The following is a 7,500-nucleotide window of genomic DNA, read 5'->3' on the forward strand; positions in this document are numbered from 1 at the left end:
TACACACACACACACACACACACACACACACACACACACACACACACACACACCTCGGACACCCAACACCCCTCGCCCGCCCCCCACCCCCATCATTAGGTCGTGAAACATGCCCAAGATAACCCGCAACCCTCACTTAGCGGATGTTCTCCCACCCATAACTCAGGCGCACATTACCACCGTTTGCACAACACTAGCTTGCTACATCGGGAAAGAGGGGGGAGGGAGGGAGGGAGGTTATCATGCCTAGGAGAGGAGAGGAAAAGGGAGGAGAGAGGAGAGGAGGGGAGAGGAGAGGAGAAAGGAAAGAGAGGGTTGAAAGGAGGAGAGGAAAGGAGAGTGAGGGAAAAGGGAAAGGAAATAAGGGAGAAGGGAAATTGAAAAGGACAGCAGTGAAGAGTAAACGAAAAGAAGGAAAGAGAAGAGAAGAGAAGAGAAATAGTGAATGGGAATAAAGAAGAGTAAGATGTGGGGAAAATGATAACAAAGCCATCTTAGAAGCCAACCTCCGATGGTATTTATCTATTTTCTTCTCCTTTGTAATTTGATGATACTAAGGAAAGCCTCTCTCTCTCTCTCTCTCTCTCTCTCTCTCTCTCTCTCTCTCTCTCTCTCTCTCACACACACACACACAACCTACCACAATACAAATCATTGTGCACCATCAGGCTCCAAACAAGCCATATGTCAACATATATCTGCTACTGCTAGAGCGTGTACATACTTGCGAAAACAACAACACGCCCCATACACAGGTGTGCACATACACAGGTGTGCTTGGCTCACGACGGAAAATACATGGGTTCATGTTAGGAGCGGCGTGGCAGATGGTTGAGATTCTTATTGTGAACTCGCTAACACTGTTCACCAAGCAACAAGCAGGTACGGGATGCAAGTAGTGAGTTTGTGACCTCACAGCCTTGGTGTGTAGATGGATGAGTGGCCTCAGTCCTACCCAAAGATTGGTCACTATAAGGTCTCAGTATTATACAGTCAGTATTGTGAGACCATGGCAACAGACGAATGTGAGTGAACACACACACACACACACACACACACACACACACACACACACACACACACACATGCAAACCAGATGACCGGGGTTCGATTCCCCGGCCGGGTGGAGATATTTGGGTGTGTCTCCTTTCACGTGTAGCCCCTGTTCACCTAGCAGTGAGTAGGTACGGGATGTAAATCGAGGAGTTGTGACCTTGTTGTTCCGGTGTGTGGTGTGTGCCTGGTCTCAGACCTATCCCAAGATCGGAAATAATGAGCTCTGAGCTCGTTCCGTAGGGTAACGTCTGGCTGTCTCGTCAGAGACTGCAGCAGATCAAACAGTGAATTACACACACACACACACACACACACACACACACACACACACACACACACACACACACTGTCACGTGACACTGATAACCATTGTGAAGCTGAACTGCCACTACAACGTGCTCACCAATCAGAGATCTCCAACACGCATCATAAGTTTCATTTTCAGGCAAACATAATTGAAAGAGTATGGGTGTTCCAGACACTACTTCCTGGGTAGGCAATCACTGAAGCCTGACTGGATATTCTTGGCATGGCTTTATTAAACAAAGAGAGTGCGCACCCCTATTAGGCTCACTATATGTATCGTACATGAGTTTGTGGCACCTGCCATAGTGGCCTATGAAGCCACTAAATGACATCCATGCCACTTAAGAGTGTGCCAAAATCGTCTCATTCAATAGCCTGCCAGCAGAATTAAGTCTGCATGAAAAGTCGTAATAGCAAACTGAGGGTTAGATCAGACTAAATGAACTTGTTCCAGCATTGCTGAAATGATGTTTAGAGTGCCTTTAGAAGTTTAGACATAAGGAAGGTAGCAAGATGGATAAAACTTTCCTGGTGACACACCCACACCCACTTCCCTTTCTTTCTTGTAGCTTACAAAAGTAATATTCCAAACACAATTCCCCAGCGCACCTTCCCACTGGGGTCGCATTAGCCTACTGAAGCCAAGCCTCAAGCTCTTGATACGGGAAATGTATGGTCTGATGTCAGATACCCAGAAATGGCTGCATCATCCTGGCCTACTGGTTCAGTGAAGAGACCAAACCCAAATACTCAAGGAAGAAAAGGAAGCTGACAACATTACATTACAGCAATGCAATGCAAATGGATAGTGATGGTGTAGAAACTGACAGAACCAGTAAAAGTGGTAATAACTTTGCCTCACAAAAAGGCAGAACATTTAGAGTAGTTCTCAGCATAACTTCTGTGCCTGATCTTGCTGCCAACTCAGGCCAAACAAGTGTCTATTGCCTCCTTCCACAGAAACAAGAAGGAAAACACAGAACAGCAGGCCATCCACAGAACTTCTATTTTCTACAAATTTTGTCTTCTACCAAGGTCAAACATCCACTACAGTAACCACAAATAAGTCCAGCAGAAATTTGCAGACATTACGAGCAGCTGTGGAATGACATGCACTCACACATGTTATCATAAATCAGTCCAACTGAGATTGGTACATGTCAGTGCAGCTGTAGACCAAGATATATAAGGACGATAAGGAGAACCAACAGTAAAAGGAAAAGATACAGAACATAGCAGTCCGGCCTAAATCAGTGTGTGCTATGTGTCTGTGGATGGATGTGTTTGGAGAGAGTGCAAGACGTCAATAGAAGAATAAAAGGAAAAGAGTCCGGCAGATATTGGTTCCTTTTATGTGCTGCTAAGGAACTGTGCAGCTGCCTGCACACTAATATTTCTGAGCATACGTCCAGAAAAGTGCATTCTAGAAATAAGTGCAATTCAGTGGGAGCTTACGGACTGGCATCATACCAAACAGACAAGCAGGCCGGCAAGAAAGTGCATCCTTACTGGCTACTGGTGGCACAGGGAACTGAAATGATTCTTAGCACTGGGTGACAAAAAAAAATAGTGTGTTTGTGTGTACATATCAAACAAGTGAACGGAAATACTCTCGTGATTGGAAGCAAAGACAAGTTTTAAGTAGAGAATAAATCAGTGAACATTTTTGTCAGGATTCAACTTTTCCATAACAGGTTTTCCTTATAACATTTGGTTCTCTGAGATATACGATAAAGAATTGTGTGGTCATACACTTTTCATTCAGGCATTATGAAAATTTTGAGCTTAATACTACAATTTTCTACAACACATAGTGTAACTATTTCCACATTTCTTTTTTTTTTTTCATATTTATACCATGTGGGTATTTCACGGGAATTTCTGTGCTAAAGGGGATACTTTTTTGGGGTACCTCCTATCTCAAAGCCCACCCGCTAGGAAACCGTTGCCCCGAGTGAGGAAGCCCAACCTACACTAGGACCGTGGACAGGATTCGAACTCGTGCGCTTGGAGACCCCTCGGACCCCAAAGCACGCATGGTTCCACTGTACCACGGCGGACCTTTGCATAACAAATTTCTTTTCAGGAAAATCAACACAATAATAATAATAATAATAATAATAATAATAATAATAATAATAATAATAATAATAATAATAATAACTGTGGGAGAAGATGAAATCCTAATATGTAATTAATTTTAAAATAAGAAAAACTATTACCAAATTTTCATGGTTTTCAATACAAGTTTTTTCTTTCTTTCCTTCCTTTTCTCTGAGATATACTAAACAATGCAATCATACAATTATCCTTCAGGCATTACTGATGAACTGATGCAAGAAAAATAATTCTCAATAACTAATAACCTGGTATCATTCTCATAATGGCCACCTACAGACATGGCCAGACATTTTAATAAGAGTTAAGTTGTTAAATGGCACAAACAGTTTCCACTTTAGTACACAATGAGATGAGTGTGAAGTTCATCAAACATTTTCCTTCTTTAACTAATCTTCCCATTTCATTACAAACACCATCTTGGCACACTTACACAATACTAATCCAAAATTACTTTAATTCTTCACACTTCTCTTAGCTATATCATCTTTTCTACCTGATCATGCACTTTTCAATTACTTTCATTCCAAACCAGTGGTATTCTGAATCATCATCATAACAATGTAACCGAACTAAAACATGAAGATATTATGTCAGACCAGTAAATACAATTTGCTTTTACCAAAGTACAACTCATGAAATGATGACTAATGTAATGCAGAAAACAATCAGAGAGTAAGTGCATTTACTCACTAAGACACAGCTTCATCATTTTCCATCTTTAAAGAGGAGGGGACATGTGGTATCAGTACAGTATGACTACAATCTAATACATCTAACTGGGCTTTGTAAACAGAAGGAATTCAATTTTTTATTTATTCATTTATTTATTTATTTATTTATTTATTATTATTATTATTATTATTTTTCATGTTGTGGCCAATAGTGCCTGCAGGATTTACTTCAAGAGTATGGGAAGTGCTATTAAGCTTCCCTCCCAATACATAGTGGTACAAGCAATTTTATTTATAGTGGTACCTATATCAAGGCCCATACCACCACCCAAGTGCATCTTTGGTGTAACCACCTAGAACCTGGGTATCATGGTGACATGTAACTTTAAACCACTCAAAAAATAGCAAAGCATCAAGGTGGTATGTGGTAGGACTCGAACCTACGTGTGGACATCTGCCCAATCCTACGTTCACCACCTTATCCATTATGCCACCACCTCCCTAGTTAGCTACTTAAATAGGTTGAAGAAAAAAGTGTCCTGCAGTATATTTCCTTCTTTAAAAATATATACTGTGATATTAGCCTAAACTAGCATAACATAATTCACTGTATTAGAAGAAGGGCATCATATACATGTCAGAGGTGCAGCAGCTTATGCAAGAGATATACAAAAATATGTCCTATAGTGATTTCAGAGCCAAAAACTAAAAACAAATGTATAACACTGATATGAACCACAGTTTGGATATTGTAAATAACCACTAGACTACAAGACAGTTTATGTCATTAAGGGAGTTATCATTGTAGGATTAGTTGTCATTTCATAGATGACCTACCCTACAAGAAGGAATAAGATCACGCACAATAGTCACTTCTGATATCTCTAAAAGTTCTGACTATGTTAGAGCAAAAGCAAACAGTATCATTAATTCAATGCCTCAAAAAACTCAATTCCTCCATCCATCAACTTAAAACAATTTTCACACGGCAACTATCACCTCTTCTACACTAAACATCCTCAGTCTATCCTTCACTTAAAATGCAAGTTCGAAACATTAAATCTCATCTCTAGATTTGACAGCTTTTATGACGTTGGGCGCTCTGAGTTATTTCTGTCAGTTTTTCTCATTGCCAGCTGCTAACTCTGTACAGGAACGTTATCTGTCCATGTAGTGTGAAATCAAAAGCTTTTCTTCTTATCAACTCACCTCAAATAGCTGACTGTTTTTGGCCTCTTTCTCACTGACACAATGTCACATCTTTTGTTATCTTCTACCATTATTTTCATGATATCTGCTCTTTTGATCTAGGTATATTTGATATCATCATTACTACAATGATGAATAACAACAGTAAAAAATTTTGCTATATGCTTAGTAAAATCTAATTATAGCAAACCTATGGTATCAGCCTCCCCTCTTATATATAAAAGAAAATGAATAAAAAAATGAATAAAAAATCACTATATTCTGCATAATCTATATCCTATGACTTAACATGAACCTATATTTGAGTCTTTATATGTGTGTGGGTAATCCAACCACCACTTTTATTGAATCTTCACCTTTACTGTCAGTTGTCTCCTCCAATTAGTTTGCAGTAACATGTGTTTGCTGTAGCTATGCATCTTTTCACAAACATGTGCAGCAAAACATACTTCAGCTGCAGTATATTTACTTCTTCCTATATGTCCTGTATACTCTACACATCACTTCCATGAATAGGGAAGCTGAGAAGTTTCCTATCAAGAAATAGAGATCATCACCAACTAAGATGAGTTTCATCGTTCCGCATTATTTCAGTTCACTGCATCCTCCAGACACAGAATCCTAATTTTCTATCATACAGATCTTGGTGATACAAGTATTTTGATTACTAAATTGTGATGTCAAATTAAAGACCATCTGCAATACATCAGTGTCACTTGAGAGCTGCATGCCGCACATAACGGGGAGGCTGGCTTGATTAGGTAATCCCCCATTTATTCTAGGCTACTGAACCACACTCTTCTGAATTAAAAAGCACTCCCAACAACACTCACCTGTGACAGCTACCCACAAAATTGGCAGAGTCACTACATACAGTCTAATCTTATCTAACTGTAACTCCTCAATGACACACAAAGAGCTGTCAGCCAGTGGACTTGCCTCAGAGCAACAGTAAGGATGGTGACAATTTCTTAATCACTAACAATGCTATTTGACAATAACTTCATTAATACAGGTACTTTAAATAATATTCAAATTAAAAAAAAAGGAATCTATTTCACAGTGAGGGGATGGTTCAAGACATTTAGGACACTTTATATGGTAATTAGGTGACTATATGACAGTCAAGGGAAGTGACAGTTGCTTGACACGCCTTCAAATACACAATATATGGAAATAAAACAAACGAGGCTTAAGTAAACCACCAAATGTGGGATGCACGTAACCGAAACTTTAACCATTTCTTTGCAACACCACTGTTCTAGATACATTAAACTACAAAGGGCAACACAATCCATACAACTCGATTTTTGGCAATAATTCACGGCTATCTCACTGCAATACATCACACCAGGATGATGGGAAATCTTATGCCAAACATAAGAAAAAAGTCGTATGCTAAGGGCGGGAACAGCCAAGGTCATGCACTTCCTCCTGTCCCCCACCAATCACTTTGCTGCACTGCTCTCCCTCCTCACTCAGCCTGCAGGAGGGACACTCACACGCAAGGATTCCAGTAACAGCAACTTTGCCACATGACACTGCACACAGAAACAAGAGGCAAAGAATACTCACCACGAGTTTGGTTTTGCCTCGCAGCTCCGGCCGTGACGTCAGATGTAAACACAGAGACGGTATGAAAAGGCTCCCTGCAAAACTTTCAGAACAGTGTATTTGATTGTATTTAACTATTTATCAATAAAACTAAGTGTTTTATTACGTATTATTATCATTAGTGTGTTTTCTTACTTTAGTTGAGTAAAAAATATATGTTTATTATGAGAGCAACAGCAAAGAGACAGTAGGAAAAGACTTTCTGCAAAACTTTCAGAACTGTATTTGAGTGTATTAACTATCTATCCACAAAACTAAGTATGTTATTGCATATTATTATTATCTATCATCAGTGTATTTTCTTACTATAGTTGAGTATAAAAAGACATGCTTACAGTGTGTGCAGCAGCAAAGAGACAGTAGGAAAAGCGTTCAAAACCTTCAGAACAGTGTATATACTTATATTTATGCACCTAACAAAGTGTTATTACGCATTATTTTCATTGCTGTATATTCTTACATTATCTAAATACAAAACACATGCTTACAATGCATGTAGCATATTACCAGACATATTTGGGTC

The 7,500-nt window shown here is 39.4% G+C and overlaps 1 protein-coding gene across 1 annotated transcript in view; it reads right to left on the reverse strand.

The window, feature by feature from the left end:
* Positions 1-6,982, reverse strand: part of LOC123517947 (Fanconi anemia group J protein homolog) — a 361,233-nt gene extending 354,251 nt beyond the window's left edge. Inside the window, exon 1 of the mRNA XM_045278427.1 lies at positions 6,939-6,982. The gene's annotated coding sequence lies outside the window, so the exon portion shown is untranslated. The remainder of the gene's footprint in view (positions 1-6,938) is intronic.
* Positions 6,983-7,500: the final 518 nt, after the last annotated feature.

This window comes from Portunus trituberculatus, chromosome 43, assembly GCF_017591435.1.
Source record: "Portunus trituberculatus isolate SZX2019 chromosome 43, ASM1759143v1, whole genome shotgun sequence".
NCBI classification, from domain to species: domain Eukaryota; kingdom Metazoa; phylum Arthropoda; class Malacostraca; order Decapoda; family Portunidae; genus Portunus; species Portunus trituberculatus.